Source organism: Giraffa tippelskirchi, chromosome 4, assembly GCF_054371585.1.
Source record: "Giraffa tippelskirchi isolate mGirTip1 chromosome 4, T2T-mGirTip1v1.2.pri, whole genome shotgun sequence".
NCBI classification, from domain to species: domain Eukaryota; kingdom Metazoa; phylum Chordata; class Mammalia; order Artiodactyla; family Giraffidae; genus Giraffa; species Giraffa tippelskirchi.
The window spans coordinates 100,459,676-100,477,847 of record NC_137278.1 but is presented as its reverse complement, the minus strand read 5'-3'; the positions used below and the strand labels follow the sequence as shown (position 1 = coordinate 100,477,847).

The following is an 18,172-nucleotide window of genomic DNA, read 5'->3' as shown; positions in this document are numbered from 1 at the left end:
TGGTGCATCTCTTTCCTCCATTTCTACAACCAGATGCTTGAAGGTCTGGTGTTTATGATCTTCTAGAATGTTCCAGAGCCTTACAAGTCTCCTGTGCTCCTGCATTGAGAGACTAGATGGAAAATCTCCATAAGAACACAGGCTCAGAGGTTAATGAAGCCTGATACAGGAGCAGCTGGCTTTAGTCAGGAAACCCAAGGACTCTGATGGGAGTCTGCATATGGGACATTCATGCCCAGGAGGTCATCATCTCCTGAAATCTCGGTGAGAAGATAGGAGTTGAGGTCAGGAGTTGCTGCTATTCTGGAGAAACCAACAAGGGGGGAGTAGTTTGGGGCAAGACTCTTAGTTCTGAGATGATTTTGGTGTGTACATGCATGCTCAGTTGCTTTGGTTGTATCCAACTCTTTGTGACGCTATGGACTGTAGCCTGTCAGGTTCCTCTGTCCATGTGATGTTCCAGGCACGAATACTGGAGTGGGTTGCCATTTCCTCCTCCAGGGGATCTTATTGACCCAGAGATCTCTGAAATAGATATGAGAAAGGTGGCCAGTCCAGGCTTGGAGCATGGGGGGTGTGGGGTGGGGTATGTGAAAGAGCTTCAAAAAGAAGGCTTAGGTACTGTTTGGAGAAAGAGTTTACCTTTCTAGGTCCTTCTGAGGAGCGAGGCATTGTGGCAAACTTTGCGATTTGACTTACAGAACATGCTTTTTTTTTTCATGTTTAAGTAATTTATTTGATGTTTGCTCTCATTTCAATCCTTGATGCATGTTAACTGCCAGACGTGAAATATAGTGGTCAGTTTAAGAGTCCTTAATGAAGACAATATTTTTAAAACATGCTTTATGAATACAAATATCTCCAAAGCAAAGAGAGAAAACCATGCTTCTTTAAGCATGTGCTTTAGTCACCAGCATTGAGCCTACTCCTAAAAACAAAGCAGTAAATAATGAGAGGACTACAAGGCCTTATCCAATCCACAGAGCCCTCCAGCATTCGGGGTGCAGTGGTTGACTGGGAGGTCCCATCCATAGGGCAGTGGTCAAGGGGTTCCTGAGCCTAATTTATAGTGTGTACATTTTACAAAGGTACTATGAATTATTTCTGTAAGTGAAAGTTGCTTTCTGAAAAAGACAAAGAGAATCAGGAAAAAAGATGTGACTTTAGGCTCAGGCTCATTTCCATCTCAAAAAGATGGGCGAGTTCCATGAAAATGTCCTTAGATTTGTTATCTGTTATTATCACCCAGTTTTGTTTCTCTCTCTTTTTTTTTTTTCTATTTGGGTGGCCACCTGACTTTCCTAGTGGTGATTACTAAGAAAACTCCTAAACTGAATCAAAACAAGGACAAAAGCGAAAACAACCAACCAAGTCAGCAGCAGCACAATTCAGACCCTCTTGGCTGGTACGGGTTTTCCACAGGCTGTCTTTGTGTTTCAAATGCACCTGCTTCCTTTTTTCTCTCTTATTTCCCTGAGTCCCACTGAGAAGCCCTAGCTCTTTCCCAGAGACCCAAAAGGACCTCTCCCTGGGGCGGGATCTATACTGGCCTTGGGAGCCCATCCTCCTTTCCCCTCAGCACTCCCCACCCCAGGATGAAGGGCTTTCACAGCTAAGGCTCCCCCTCCACCCAGGCAGGTGCCTGGTCCTGAAGACAAGTTTCAGAAAAAGCTTTTTGTGGCTGTCTCCCTCAACCATGGAATCTTGCTGTTTCAGGGGAGACTTTTTTTGGACACACCAGGCAGCTTGTGGGATCTTAGTTCTTCAACCAAGGATCAAACCCAGGCACCCTGCAGTGGAGGTTCAGAATCCTAACTACTTGACCCATAGGGCATTCCCCCAGATATTTTATAGGCAAATTGACTCCCTCTTATGAGAAATCTGTCTACAGGAGATACTACCCCATCAGTGGGGCCCTAGTATTTCCTGCCTAGAAAGTACAGTCCCCTGTTTCCTCCTGGGAAGTGAGAAAAGGGGTTCTAATCATTCCATTTCCACAGTCTCACCTCTCCAGTGTCTCCATTTTACCAATGAGAGTTTCCGGACCTCTATCTGACCCAGGCAGGTAAGGTGAACACGGCCTTGGCTCACCACACTGAGCCAGACAGGTAAGAGCCAGACAGGCATAAGATCAAATCCCAGCCCTGACCCTGACTAGCTGTGTGATCCCAGGCCGCTTCCCCAACCTCTCTGAGCCTCAGTTTCCTCATCTGTAAAATGGGAACCAGGCCAGACTGTGGGTTTGATGTAGGGGAGAAGTGAAGCAGTGCCTGTGCAGAGCCTAGCACTGGTGCCCAGTCGAGGGGTTTTCGAGCGGGGCCTGACAGCTCACCAGGAAAGGCTGCGGCCCGTCCATCCTGGGGAGGCTGTACCAGATCAGAGGGAAGCTCAATAAGCCACTTGAAAGGGACCTTGACTCATTTTGTGGTAACTGAATGTGCAGTTCAGGAAGTGCTTTGCAAGAGTGAACTGGGCTCCAGCTGCCCCCTCGTCCCCCTACCCTCTGCTCCGCATCCTCCGTGCCGGGACGCTGTTCCCAGCAGAGCTCCAGGCTTCAGCCGGTGTGCAGGTGCAGAGCGTGGCCCGCAGGACCCGCGCATGCGCACGGCGAACTCACTGAAAGCTGATGAGGGTGGAGTCCAGGGCTAGACAGGCCGCACGCCCACCAGGGTCCATCGGTTAGGCCAGGTGCTCAGCTTTCTGAGCCTCTTATAAGTGGTGCTCCTGCGTATCAGGCCAGCGCCTGTACTTGACATTTAATAGTCACAAGCAGCTCCCCTGGAAAGTATTAAACTCACAACTTAAGGATGGGGAAACTGAGGCACCCAGCTGCTATGAAATGCCCAGGCCCGTGGAGGATGATGAGTCTGGACCTGGGGTTTGAACCCAATGAGCTGGACTCCAGACGCTGCCTCCAACCTAACCCTTGGCATCTAAAACCTGCCACACGGTAGGTCTCAGCGGTTCCTAATAGGAGTGGAAGTTCGGCCGTGGCATGCGATGCACGTGATGTTGTGAGTGTGGTGGGAAAGAAGGATGTGGGGTGACCTCAACCCCTGCTTCTGCTTCCTACTAGGTGGGGGAGGGGCTCTGAGTGTGGAGGAGCCTTAGGGCATGTAGCAGGGCCCCCTCTGGCTCCCGGTGGGGGGGCCCCCATGTCTCTAGTACCAGATGGCCTGGTTATGTCCATTCCACTGCATTCGTTTGGACCCTCCAGCCCCTCAGGGCCTTTGAACACCCTTTGGACAATGACAGCAGGAGCCCACAGAGCGAGTACTGAGGTCATTGGAGGAGAACCATGGGGTGATCTGTTGGGAGGCTGGTGCCACTGGAGACCAGAGACTGGATGGGGTGGGGGACATCTGAGAGGAACAGACTGCCTGGCCATTACCCCGGGTCCACTCCCATCTGCCATCCCCAGGCGCTGGCCATGCGGGGTTTCTGGGGAGAGGGAAGTGGGCAAGTGAAGTGATGTGGGAAAGTGGGTGGCACAGAATTGCAGCGCTAGCTCCCAGGTCCTGAGAAAAGCAGATCCTCCTCTGTCCCCTGCCTCCCAAGCCTTGGGGAACCAGATCTTTGTAAACCGAGCTGTACGCCTGCTGGGAAGTCAGGGCCAGTCCTAGTTCCTCATTCAAGGCGCACACCCTCATCCCCAAGGCAGTTAAAAGCCCCGAGTTGCCCAACTTGACAGGGGAAGGCTGGCCCGTCGTCCTGCTCACCCTTGGAACCTGAGCCAGGCCTGGTCTGTCTGGCCTCCAAAGCTGTACAATGACCCACTCCCTGCATCCCAGAGCCCACGTGTCAAGGAGGAAGCTGCCATTCTGACAGCCCAAAAACATCTATTCCCCATTCGTCATTGTCCAGCTCTGATGTCTTTGGGGCCTATTTTGAAGGACAGTTTTTACTGTTGTAACCAAAAAGGCAAAAGGAAACAAACAATTTCAGTCCTCCTTTATTTCAGAAGTTTTTTTTTTTCTGTGTTAGTAGAAAACCATTCCAGTAAACAGGAGCTTGGACCAAATTACCCTCCCCCACAGTGTGGCTAGAGCATCTCCCTCCCCCTGCTTCACACTCCATTGTGCTGAGAAATATTGAGATATAAATACGTTTGGGCTGAGGCTGGGATGAAATGAGCAGCAGAAAACGTTTCTTTCCTACCTGCGCTTGTGTGTGCATCTTTCAGAGGATATCAATGAAAGCCAGCATGCCTGATGCTTGGTGATCAAAATGCCTTGAGCAACAGCAGCTGCTCTGAGGACCCTCACCATCCTCTAACTTCTTAGTCTGCAGCAACTCCTACTCCGATCTGGATGTTTCCAGCATGCACTTGTTCATACAATGGATGCGCCAGTTCAGAGACCTGGAGACCGTGGAGACGCCCAGATCAGCCCCGAGAGCTCTTAGACCGTTTCTACTCGGAGCCCTGGCAGGTGCATCAGTGGATACAGAACCGTCATAAAATGCCCCATGTGCTGGAGGCTCAGGGTTGGTGAGCAGCCCTCTTGGAGCTGATGAAGGACCATTGCTTTTCCCGGGGCTCTGCTGAGCCCCAGGGCACCCTCCCTCTTAGGGAATTGCCCTGGGTTGGGACTCCAGGAGGATGCTACCCGGAAGGAGGCAAGATCTGGATTCCTAGGATGTGACAAGTGAGCCACTTGGTCCCTCTCTATTTTCCTGCTTGTCACGTTTTGTTTCCTCTGGCTGCTGTAAACACCCTGGATGACTTAAAACAACACAAATGTCTTCTCTGATAGTGTTGGAGGCCAGGCGCCCCACATCCATCTCACTGGGCTCAAGGCAAACCCTTATTCTTTTTTGGAGGCTCTGGAGATACAGGGCTTCCCAACTGATGGCTCAGTTGGTAAAGAACTTGCCTGTCCATGCAGGAGATGCAAGAGACACGAGTTCAATCTCTGGGTAAGGAAGATTCCCTGGAGAAGGAAATGGCAACCCACTCCAGTATTCTTGCCTGGAAAATCCCATGGACAGAGGAGCCTGGAGGATCCATAGGGTCACAAAGAGTCAGACACGACTGAGTGCGCGCACACACACAGCGAAGAGATTCAGCTTCCTTGACAGTTCTAGCCTCTAGAGGCTGCCTGTACCCCTGAGCAGTACTTGGAGAAGCCTGGTTACAAAGAGGCAACGATCAGGGCTACCTGTGTCTGCTGCACCCAGTTTCCTCTGGGGCCATGCCCCTTCCTTCCATTGTGTGTTATCTTGGGGAGGGGGTGACTCTGAATGCCACACCAGAGTGGAAGCTGCTGGTTCTTCCTCTCCTCTCTCTGTATAGCCTGGGGGTTTGCTGGGGTGGGGATAGGGTGGGGGATATGCCACCAAGCTCTGTCATTGGGATGCTGTTGTCTGAGACTTTGGGGCTTACCTTATTCAACTCAGCAGTGCCTTCCTGGACCACATTACTCCTGCCTCATGCCTATTTTTGCCATTCCTGTTCTCTCCCCTGCCCATTCCCAAACCCAGCGACTAAGCTTTCCCCATGATTCATGGAACCTCCAATCTCTTAGCAAACAGGCCCTTTGTGATGGAGCTCACAGATGCAGATTCTGTGACTGGCACCCAAAACCTGTGAGACAAGGATTGTTTTTGTTGTTTAGTCGCTAAGTCATGTCTGATTCTTTGCCACCCCATGGACTGAAGCCTGTCTAGCTCCTCTGTCCATGGGATTTCCCAGGCAAGAATACTGGAGTGGGTTGCCATTCCCTTCTCCAAGGGATCTTCCTGACCCAGGGATCAAACCCATGCTTCCTGTATTGGCAAGTGGATTCTTTACCACTGAGCCACCAGGGAGGCCCACAAGGATTGTCAACTGTGTTGGATAAATGGAGGACCTGAGAATTCATTTTAGTGCCATCTTACAGATGTCTTGATGTATCTGGGAAACCTGGTCCTGGCATCAAGGCTCTGGCTGCTGGTCAGCGAGGGGTGTGCTGGGAGTGCATTGAGGGAGGGGTGGTGATGAAGGATGGCATAGGTTTGACTCATTTTTGCTCCTAGTTCCCTATTGTCCAATAATAGGCTCTTTGATTATGTAAGATGACATCATTATTGCCAGAGCCATGATGAGGTTCAGAATATACTACCCAAAAATATATGGTACCTGGGCGTATCGTGTATTTTAAACTGAAGGGACTTGAGAAAATAGCAGCTGCCCTTTTATACCTCTACTTGCACTTCTTCCCTGAGACAGATCGTAAAACCCTCCTGTGAGAGGCACCTTCCCTTTACCTGGAAGATCATCCTTATCTCTGAAGATAAAGAGAAGAGTCCTAACAAACAGGCCTTGCTCAGTTTCCCCCAGTTTGTTACACTCACCTCGTATTCCCCCACCTGTTACATGCTCCACACCTGGGCACTCCTCATCAAACCCAGCACAAAACACTCAGGTCTAATTTTTGCTTTGGGTCTTCATTTCCTTATGATGGCTTCCAGATCACGTAAAATGTGCATATTAAATAAATGTGTATGTTTTACTCCTGTTAAATCTTTGTCAGTTTAATTTTCAGACCCAGGCAGGGTCCCCCATGATGGTCAAAGAAAGACTTTTGCTTCTCCTTCAGCCCTGAATCTGCTCACTGGACTCCCACATACCTGCTATGTGAAGGACACAGAAGGTACAGAAGTGGGCACGAGGGTTAGTAACAACAGGTCAGGACCTTAATGAACACTGGAACGGTTTTTATATAGTTTCATCTCTAAAGCACCTTGACATGCAATGCATATTTGTTGAATGAATGAGTAAATGAAGGTTGCAGTCCAAACCAGCCTTCTTGCCAGTGGGCTGATGTGTCCATTTAAAGCTACAGGTACGGCTTCAGCAGGGAGCCCCCAGACTCAGCTGGAGAGCAGTGAACATTGCTCATATCCTTTTTGTTTTGTTTCTCTGTTTTATCACTTTGGGACTCCCAAGGACCAGAAACAAAGCAGAAACTCGAATCCCTGGCTTGGGCTTTTACTTGAAGGTAAGAGAGCTCAGAAGGGGGCAGTGAATGCTGGTGCTGTACAGTTTTAAAACATTTTGAATGACATAGATCTAAAGACAGCAACAACAAGAAGTAAATGTTCTTTTTCATCAGAATGGTTAGCTGTGAAATTTAGACATAACTTAGCAGTTGTTAGTAACTCTTAAATTATGGGTCTTCTGGGAAACTAGCCTGGTGTCCTCAGGCTGGAGGTACCCAGAAGGGCCCAGACAGAGTGATTGTAACTGAGATCCAAGGAGGCATGGGATGGGGTGGATGATATCGAACAGAACTCAAAGCCGGGAGAGAAGGCCGAAGCAGGCGGGGACGAGGGGGGGCATCCCCACCTAGAAGCCTTTTGAACAGAGTCTCTAGGACAGGAAGCAGCTGCCCTGTGCAGAGGGGACAGCCTCCGACCTACCTGCTGGCAGGGTAACTGAGAGACTCCCTGAGGTATGGGCTCTGAAAGCTGAAGCAGGGACAGTCGCAGGGCAGCCAGGCTGGCTGGTCACTCAAGTTCTATCCTGGCTCTAGAATTCTCCAGAGATGGAAGAGCTTCAGTCCCCTGGTGCCGCTGGTATGTCTCTGTCGTGCGCTGGCCGTGCTCAGGGTGGGTGGTGAGAATAGAGCCGAGGATGACCCTGCCATCCCCTCCTGGAACAGAAGCCAGAGCTTTTCCGGGGTTTTGGACTCTGTGCAAGGTGAATGCTTCAAAACCTTTAGGATCCCACGGGACTCATAAGAATTTCATTTATTAATGACAATAAATTTTATTGTCATTAATAAAATGCAGGCAAGTTTCTCAGAGTTGGTACTGTGTCAGTGTAGAAAATATCCTTTCTTGGGGAAGGACTGGGAACATGGGATTAGCAGATTTAAACTGTTACACATAGGATGGATAAACAACAAGATCCTACAGTATATTCAATAGCCTGTGATAAACTGTAATGGAAAGGAATATGAAGAAGTATCTATATGTGTTTAACTGTGTCACTTGACTACAGTAGACATTGATATACATTGTAAATCAACTATACTTCAATTAAATATATATAATTTATATATTAAATATGCATGTGTAAGCAATTCCTATATTAAATATATATTTATAAATAATATAGAGTTTACATATTAAATGTATTTATATAATAAATAAAATTATATATTAAATATATAATTTATTGTATATATTTATGTTTTATATATTTATGTATAATGACATTGACATTCTATATATATTGAAGCAACTTAGCATGGACACACATACATAAATTTATATATTAAATATATATAAACTTAAATGTGAGGTTTCCCTGATAGCTCAGTTGGTAAAAGATCTGCCTGCGATGCAGGAGACCCCGATTCAATTCCTGGGTTGGGAAGATCCTCTGGAGAAGGGAAAGGCTACCTACTCCAATATTCTGGCCTGGAGAATTCCAGGGACTGTATAGTCCATGGGGTCACAAAGAGTCGAACACGACTGAGCAACTTTCACTTTCAAACTTAAATATAAAATTTATATATATTTAAATATATATATACACACACACACATGTGTGTGTGTGTGTGTGCTGTGCTTAGTCGCTCGGTTGTGTCCGACTCGCTATGACCCCATGGACTGTGGCCCCCCAGGCTCCTCTGTCCATGGGGATTCTCCAGGCAAGAATACTGGAGTGGGTTGCCTTGCCTTCCTCCAGGGGATCTTCCCAACCCAGGGATCGAACCCAGGTCTCCCATATTGCAGACAAATTCTTTACTGTCTGGGCCAGTAGGAAAGCCATATATATACAAAGAAAATATCCTTTCTCTAGAGGTAAAACTGCACAGGGGTTCTATTTGAATTTCAAAGAGAGAGCAGCTTGCTTTGAGCCAGTACAGCTCAATGAAGCTTAGTGTGGTACATCTTATTACCAGGACTACACTGTAGTGTAGAGGGACCCTGGAATCTAGATCTGGAGTCCTTGAGGTCTCCAGGCACTGTTTCCTCTTCTTTCTTCCCTAAGGCTGCTTCTCCATGGGCCATTCCTCACATTTTAATCTCCTAGAAATGCACAAATAACTAATTGCATGTCAGAAGGGCAAAAAAAAAAAAATTAAACTTTCATTTTTTTTAAATATCTAAGTTCATCTTGAACTCCAAGCCCTTTTCCTACTGGTAGCAACCGAATATTTCATTTTACTAGCTGAAGAGTCCTCAATTAGTAAGAACTAACTGTAAAACTTGGACAGTGAGATCTCAGGTTTTGACACTGCCCAAGGTTTCTATCCCCCTTTCCCTTTCCAAGACACAGTCTGGGTGCCAGAGTGGACCTGTGTGCCCTGTCACATTCAGAAATCTTTGTCTGCCCCAAGACTGCAAAGATCTTCCATGGGTTTCATAGCTTCAGGATTTTACTTTTAAGTTATAAATGGTAAGCCTAAATATGTGTTGCTAAATTTTTATTTGAAGATTTTCTAGATACGTGTTGATAAGGTCTAATTCCAATTGGTCAGAGATTCATGCTGTATGATATCATGGCAAAAATAGTGACTGGCTATCTCTAAAATAAATTGCAGAAGGACAAAAAGGTAGTCTTTTATTTTGCTCACATATTTACCATTTTTGGTATCTTTTCCCCATGTTGAAGACCCAAGTTTCCTCCTCGTGTCATTTCTCATCAATCTGAATAACTTCCTTTCACATTTCCTGATGAAGAAGTCGCTCAGCTTCAGCTAACTAAAAATGTCTGTTTCCTGAATTTTTTGAAGAACGTATCGTACTGGATGTAGAACTTTAGCGCTAACCATTTCATTGTCTTATCATCTCATGATATCTCGCTTCACTGCTTCTGATAAAATCTCGGATGTGATTCATGTCATTGGTCCTTTGTATCTGCGTCATTTTCTTCTCTGGCTGGTTAAGACTTTTTATTTTTCAGCAGTTTAACTATGACATACCTTTCTGTGGTGAGTGTGCATGTTTATCTTCCCTGGAGTTTATTAAGATTCTTGAGTTTAGAAGTTAGTGTTTTCCATTAGGTTTAGGACATTTTCAGCCATATTTTTCAAATACTTTTCCTGCTCATTTTCCCTCTCTTCCTCTCTGAGATTCCAATTACACTTATATTAGAATGCTTGATATTGTACCAAATGTCACTGAAGCTCTTTCATTTTAATAAATTTGTTTTGTTTTGTGTTTTTAAGATTGGCTTATTTGAGTAAAGATATCATCAATTAAACCATGACAGAATGCTGTTTGACCACACACTTCTATTTCATAGCCATGCCATGCAGCATGTGGGATCTTAGTTCCCCAACCAGCGATCAAACCCATGACCCCTATCTTAGGAGTTCAGTGTCTTAAACCTGGGACTCCCAGGGAAGCTCTCAATCTCTTTCTAAAAGAGCTCTTTTTGCTTTAGATTTATCATAGATCACATTGCTCGGTTCCTATGCCTTTATATATACTGTGAATGGCATAATCTTTTTGAAGGCAGCTTACAGGGCAATTGAAGCCCATCTACAAAAAAAAAAAAGAAGATTGACTTATTTGTATTGGCCTGTCTTCTAGTTTACTTACCCATTTTTTCTGTTAGGGGTATCCACTGAATTTTTCATTTCTGAGTCTTGTGAGTTCTGGAACTTCCATTTGGTTCTTTTTAAAGAATTGTTTCCATTGCTCTGCTGAGATTCTCTATCTGTTTTATGGCAACATGTTGTTGTTTAGTCACTAAGTTATGTCTGACCCTTTGTGACCCCATGGACTGTAGCCCACCAGGCTCCCCTATCTATGGGATTTCTCAGGCAAGAATACTAGAGTGGGTTGTCATTTCCTTCTTCAAGGGATCTGCCCAACCCAGGGATCGAACCCGAGTATCCTGCATTGACAGACAGATTTTTTTTTTTTACCACTGATCCACCTGGGAAGCCCATAATGGCAGTGTTTTCCTTTAATTCCTCAAATATATTTAGAATAGCTACTATAAATTTCTTGTCTGCTGATTCCAACATCTAGGTTACCTTAGAGTTCTGTTTCTATTGCTTGATTTTTTTACTTGAGTATGTGTCACATTTTTCTGTTTCTTTGCATATCTAGAAATTTTTTATTGTATTTTTTTGTGAACATTGGGTTTAGAGATTCTGTACCTTTTGTCTGTCTTTGACGATAGCAGGCAGGTAATTACGGCATATCATCTTGAAGTTATGGAAGCTTGATTTTGACTTTTTTTTTAATTGAAGGATAATTGCTTTACAGTATTGTGTTGGTTGATTTTTACTCTTTAAAATGGGTCTGTTTTTGATAGTTTGTTTAATCTGAGGGAAATATCTTCAGTCTTGGTACACAATCTTTGATTGTCTCCCCTCCTTCTTCTCTGGATATCAATAAAATGTTCAAGGTGTTTATGAAATCTCTCCTGGAAAAGTTGGCAAGATTCAAACTCCACATTCTTGTCTCTTTCAGCATTTGAAATCTCTATTCAGTTTTTAAAATTTTTAGCTTCTTCCAGGATCTAGCTCTTCGATTTTCAGCCACTCTGACAGCCCTGAACTCTGTCCTCTGACACTTCAAACAGTTAAGATTGCAGCTTTCTGTCTGGCAGACTGAGGAGTGTCCTCATCAGAGAACTGTCTAAACATAGGTCTCATCCTGTGTGGTTCCTTTTTTCAAAGGTCAAAGTCCCCTTCGGTTTCTGCCTGCTTCTGGTTGCTCTCCAATGCTTTCACACCGTTCCTTTCTAAAATACTTTGTTTTGAGTTTTTACTTGTTATCTTCAGGAGGTTTGGTCTAGTAGGAAGGAGCTACTCCATCCACCATTATTGGAACTAGAACTTCTTCTATACCCATTTAAGTATTTTAAAATGTATTGCAAAATTGGCCTTCACAAATATTGTACCAAATTATATTCTCACTGGTAGTGGATGGGAGTTCGTAATATCTATCCTCCCCCTTGACAGCCAGAATATCTGAAGCTAAATATCATGGAATGTTAGAATCTTAGAGACCACCAGATACAGTAATTCCAAGTTCAAGGTCCCTGGATTTCAAAAGGATTCCCGAAGGTAGTATACGGTTGAAGGACAATTTTTGTAAGGTATAAACTTACATGTTTCCAAATATGAAATATATAGTTAACCCATAACTAAACCTTTGAGTGACATTACTTTTGGTTAACTTTTCCCTGGTGGCTCAGACAGCAGAGAGTCTGCTTGCAATGCAGGAGACCCAGGTTTGATTCCTGGGTTGGGAAGATCCTCTTGGAGAAGGGAATGGCTACCCAGTATTCTTGCCTAGGAAATCCCATGGACAGAGGAGCCTGGCGGGCTATAGTCCATGGGGTCTCAGAGTAGGACATGACTGAGCAACTAACACTTTTGGTTAAAATGACATCCTACTTTTCATGGAAACATTGATTTTTTTTTTGATAACTTTCTGCAGAAGTTATCAACTAGGACTTCTGCTTGATAGTTAAGTTACGTTTTTGGCCAACCCAAACAGGCAAAACGCATTGTTACTGATAAGTGAAGTGTGGCTTTTATGAAATAGGAACCTTGAGGAGAAAGCGACTCAAAGGAATTGCTGGTGGCCCTGGACCCTTTGAGCAGTGATGGGCGTTACCTGCCAAAGAATTTAGGCTTCATCTTTGAGTCTCTCTTTATCTGGGTAACTTTGTCACCTATGGCTTAAGTATCTTTATTTACTTAGGTCCAAAGAGATCAAGGGCTTCCATGGTGGTTCAGCAGTAAAGAATCTGCTTGCAATGCAGGAGATGCAGGTTTGATCCTTGGGTCAGGAAAATCCCCTGGAGAAGGGAATGGCAACCCATTCTAGTATGCTTTCCTGGGAAATCCCATGGATGGAGGAGCCTGGTGGGCTGCATTTCATGGGGTCACAAAGAGCTGGACATGACTTAGGGACTAAACAACAACAACAACAACACAAAGAGATCAAAGAACTTGCCTGGAGTCCCACAGAATTACTCCCACTGTGGGTGCAGAGATCAAAACCCAACATCAGACTTTGCTCTCATCACTGACATGCATCTTAACTGTGAAGGAGTAATTGTTCTATCTACCGTGGTTCAGAAAGAAAAACAGAAAACAGTGAACTGGGAGAAGAAGAGCTTGTCCTGGGAGCATTTTCGTAGTAGGATGGGCAGCCGTGTTCTTTGAAAAGTCCATGATTTCCTTGTCACTAACTTTCAGAAGCAAGAAAATGCCTCTGGAGTCCAGGTGAACAGATTTTCACAGACCCATTGTATCTTACTAGGTTTTCTTTTTTTTTTTTTGCTCCAATGTTTGTTTCTTATATTTTGACACTGGATTTGGTTTTGTGTGTGTGGATTCACTTTAGGCCTGTTTCCTAGATTTCTAAAGGCAGACACTTCCCATCTTTCGTAATCGCCGGAAATGACTGGAGTCATGTAAACACATAGATTGTTTTTCCTTTTATCACTCTTCCAACATCCAGGCAACTGGTACATATTCCTCAGTAGGTGTTTTCTGTAGCTAAACTTAGGTCTATTTTAGCACTTTCTTTTTTCCAGGAAAATCGGTGTCCCTATTGGAGGCAGCAATCATGAAGCCACAGAGACTTTTGTCAAAGTCTTATGGCTTTGAAAGGACTTAGATCAACTTAAAAAAATAGTTTAGTTTGCTCTTTTTAAACTTTTTATTTATTTAACTTATCTTTGGCTGTGCTGGGTGGGTCTTTGTTTCTGCGTGGACTTTTCTCTAGTTATGGCCAGCGGGGGCTGCTCTCTAGCTGTGGTGCGCTGGCCTCTCACTGCAGTGGCTTCCCTAGTTGTGGACCACAGGCTCTAGGGCCTGCAGGCTTCAGTAGTTGTGGCTTCCAGGCTCTAAGCACCGACTCAATAGTTGTGGCGCATGGCCTTAGTTGCCCTGTGGCATCTTCCTGGACCAGAGATCGAAAAACCGGTGTCCCTTGCATTGCAAGGTGGATTTGTAACCACTGGACCACAAGGGAAGCTGGAGTTCAGCCATCTTTGATGAAAGGTCCAGAACACCAGCAAAAGGAGGCCTGGGAGCCTGTCTTCTCTCCACCTTGAACCTGGTGAACTCAGTCAAATCTTCCCCTTTTATTCCCGGGCCTGGTCCGTCTATCCAGAGAACAAGGCTGGAGGCAGACTGGGCTGGCGGCCCCTCCAGTTGTGGGATGCCAGGCCTGAGGGTGGGGAATTCACAGGTAAGATGGGAAGGGGGTCTGTTCCCCATCCAGGCCCTTCAGTCCTCTGAGCCAGGTAGATGATTCTCGCTGGAGCTTCAGATCCACTTGGACTGTCTCTTTCTCCTTCTGGCCCTTGTCCATTTTCCCAAAGCTGGAACAGAAGAGAGCCTCACTTTCTCCTTTGTCCTTCTCTCCACTTGTGAGAATTGAAGGAATTATATGTGGGGTGAAAACAGGGCCAGGGGACCTCTTAGACTTCAGGCCAGTCCATTTGGATCTGTGAATTGTGTGTCCCCCCCCCCCACTACTTTCATCTGATCTCTTCAAATAAAAGGATTCGAGAATCTGAATGCTTTGGACTGTGGATAGAAATAATCGATAAACAGTCTATAATCAGAATCAAAAAGAGTTTTATTTGAGCCAAACTGAGGACTGTATAGCCCAGAAGACAACCTCTCAGAGGATCTGCTTGGGAGAAGCATGGTTTTCAGCAGTTTAATGTGTTGTCAGAACAAAGAACATTAAACGAGTCATGGATACAGTCCTTCAAGGTTTAAAAAAAATAGATCAGCATGTATAAAGTGAGTCAATATGGCCTTGGCACCTGGGAGGAGAGTCATATCATCGAAGGAGGACCAGCATGGGCATCTCAGGAAGAGGGATTTGATCTTTATTTTTAACATAGACATGCTTTACTTCTGGCCAATGAACCTTTTTCTTTCATAATTAAAGTAAATATACAATGTATGTTTGATAGGCCACAAACAAGCTATGATAGTCAGCATGAAATTCAGGTTAACTCCTGTATAAGGCAGAATGACTTCCCCATACCTCAGTATGTGAAAATTTCTTCTATCAGGACACATATAGAAATATGTGTGGGCCCTGAAGCCAGAATACCTGGCTTAATCGCAGCTGCAGCGCATACTGGCTGTGTGATCTTGGTTAAGGTGCTTAACTTGTCTGGTCCTCAGTTTCCTCATCTCTGGAATATGACAGATACCTATCTCATCATTATTAGGATTGTATTAGCTATTATGTATGAAAAATTCTCCCCTCACCCCCTCCTGGCATGCAGAATCTTAGTTACCTGACCGGGGATCAAACCCATGCCCCCTGCAGTGAAAGTGCAAAGTCTTCACCACTGGACCATCAGGGGAGTGCCAGTTATTATGTAAGAAATTCTTAAACAGGACCTGCAATGTTGAAGGAAGTGGCAACCCACTCCAATATTCTTTCTGGGAAAATCCCATGGATAAAGGAATCTGGTGGGCTATAGCCTGTGGGGTCACAAAGAGTCAGACATGACTGAGCAACTGAGCACATATGCACATTTACAATTTATATAGAAAGTACCATATAAATGTGAGCCATCATCGTTTTTACAGTTATTATTTTGTTTCCTTTCTCTATGTTTATTATACATTTCTAATTACTAAAAGAGATCCCAATTTTCCATTTATTAAGATGAAAGGAAAGCCTAGCTACCCCCTGCCCCCTTGGCCCTGGCCTGTACATGCTCTTCACCCAGGCTTTTCTTATTGGAGCCAAAGATACACAATTCTTGTCCCCATGCCCAGGTAGGAGAGTTGAGACGCAGAGCAGATGTACCTCTTAGACTGTGGTTTGGGTCCCTGTACTGTCTTTCAACTTCTTTTCTTTGTCTTTCAACTGCCTTTTCAACTCTGTAATTTTTTTCATCCTCATTAACAAGGGTAGTCTTTTGTTGTAATTATTTTTTGAAAATTAATATATACACATTGTAAAAATGTTCAAGCACGAAAAGCCCCCTAACTCTTATCCAAAGTTTGATTTTCTTCTCCTGTTACCAGTTTCCAGCATATCCTTCTAGGCTGGTTCTAGGACAGCATTTATTTGTTATGTCTTCTCTGCTTACTGATCAACACACTTGGTGCAGGTCTGTAAATGTGTGTGGGTATACAGACTAGAGTGAGATTGACCTCTGGGCTAACCTGCCCAGCTCCCCACAGCCAAGGCCATCTGTTTGCACATGCAGGTCACCAAGGTTATAGACCTCGGCGCTGGGCCTGTCTTAGCCCAGAGGAGTTCAAGAGCCAGTTTAGTAAGTTGAATGTCATCTAGGTCATTGGCTGATCTTGCAGCCAAGTTCTAAAATCCACCCTCTGCCTTTGGTCTGGTTCCTGAACCCCTCTAGCCTCTTCCCTTGAGCCTGGCTCTTTGACCTGAGAGTTTGCTCAGGAGCTCACCCTATCCCCTCCAGTCCTGCCCAGAAGCCCACACAAGAGACCAAGGCTGACCCATTGCAGCCCCAGCCCATTCCTCATGTCTGGTCTCCCTTGTCTGCCTGAGTCACTGGGCTCTCTCTGCCAGGACCCTTGCTGCAACCTACTGACACTGTCCCTGTCCTACACTGCCTCTGATTCTGTGGTCTCCATACTCTATGGGAAGACTCCCTCTCCCTGGCTTATTCTAATCCCAAGCACCTGAGGATTCAAGACCTACCCATGTGACTGAGAGATTCACTTAACCTCTAATGAACCTCAGTTTCTTTATCTGTAAAATGGGCCTGATAATCCCTGTATAATCCACAGAGTTGGTTAAGAGCCTAGTATTAAGTCCTGCCCTGTAGCTAGAAGTCCCTTTGGCTTCTTTCCACCCACCTCAGTGGAGATATAGAATTTCCAGGTCCCATCAGCTTCCTCTGCAGAGTGCCCTGGCTGCTCACTGAACTCCAAGCTTCCACTTTAACTTAAGGCTTGAAACCAATGAATCTCAGTTGACTTAGCTTTCATTCCTCCCAGATTGGTCATCAGAACAGTTCCAGGAGAAGATCATCTCTAAGGTTCTTGAAGGGTGGTTAGCAATGACATCATAATAAAAATGGTGGTCAGTATTCATTGAGCAGTAACTGTATGCCAGGTATTCTGTCAGGAGCCGTACATGAATGACCTCATGAATCCTTTGTGACCAGCTATGGAGGCAACCACTGCCATTGACTCATGACTGACATGCCCATCCAGAGGCTCAGAGACTGGAAGTGATCTGATAAGGCAGCACAGCTAACAAGTGGGAGAGGGGCATTTAACCTGTGGGAAGACTTGAAGATCAGCTAATTTATTCAGAGCTTGCTAGAGAGAAGGAGTCAGCCATGACCACTTGCATGTAGCAGAGACTCAAAGGCAGGGGGATGGGAAAGCTTTATAGTGAGGGAGGGGTGAGAAGGGATCAGAGACTATTGCTATAGTGGATCTGGAGGCTGTTGGCGTAGCGGATCTGGAGGCTGTTGGCATAGCTGATCTGGAGGCTGTTGGCGTAGTGGATCTGGAGACTGTTGGCATACTGGATCTGGAGGCAGGCTACATGGGACCAGACATCCTGTGTAATTGATTAGGGCTTATATCTGGCTTTCTCCTGTTGGTCATAAGTTGGATATAGGGACAAAAATTAGAGAAGCTGTCAGTGATTCATCAAGTCCTGGCCATTTTGGCTGATGGTTACAGCAATGACTGTTTATCTTCCTGCATTGTCAAGCAATACAGCAATCTGGGTTCCTGTGAGTCTGACTTAGAGCAGGCTGGTTTCCTGGGCTGTTGGCTGTGGATAAGGGCTTGGTTTCCTGGGCAGGTTGCTCTAGGTTCTGGGGCAGAATTCTGCTTTTATTTAATTTAAAAAAAAAATTTGGCTATGCCCACAGCATGCAGGATCTTAGTTCCCGACCAGGGATCAAACCTGTGCCCCCTGCAGAGGAAGCACAGAGTCCTAACCACTGGATCACCAGGGAAATCCTAGAGTTCTGTTTTTATATTTGGCCTGGTCATTGTCCATTTGTATATTCAATCTCTCAAACCTGAGGAAGTCTAATTCCATATTCTTGGAATCTGGAAAATTCCATAGGGGCTAATTCAAGAGCATCTCAGAAGAGTCCTAGATTCTGAACCTACAAAGGTTTAATCTGTTTTGGGCTGCTGACCTCTGTGGCTCCCAGGTGGGCATGTCTCTACTGTTTCAGAGGTCTAATATCCCAGTGACTCCTGACAGCGGCAGC

At 45.2% G+C, this 18,172-nt stretch overlaps 1 long non-coding RNA gene across 3 annotated transcripts in view; it reads left to right on the top strand.

Moving 5' to 3' along the window:
* The window catches only part of LOC145503973 (uncharacterized), a 203,194-nt gene that overhangs the window by 81,377 nt on the left and 103,645 nt on the right, over positions 1 to 18,172 (top strand). Inside the window, exons 2-4 of one of the 3 annotated variants that reach the window (XR_014051968.1) lie at positions 1,306 to 1,405; positions 2,001 to 2,065; positions 4,284 to 6,980. The exons of the other annotated variants lie outside the window; for them this stretch is intronic. This is a non-coding gene — a long non-coding RNA (uncharacterized LOC145503973). The remainder of the gene's footprint in view (positions 1 to 1,305; positions 1,406 to 2,000; positions 2,066 to 4,283; positions 6,981 to 18,172) is intronic. 3 annotated transcript variants of the gene reach the window in all.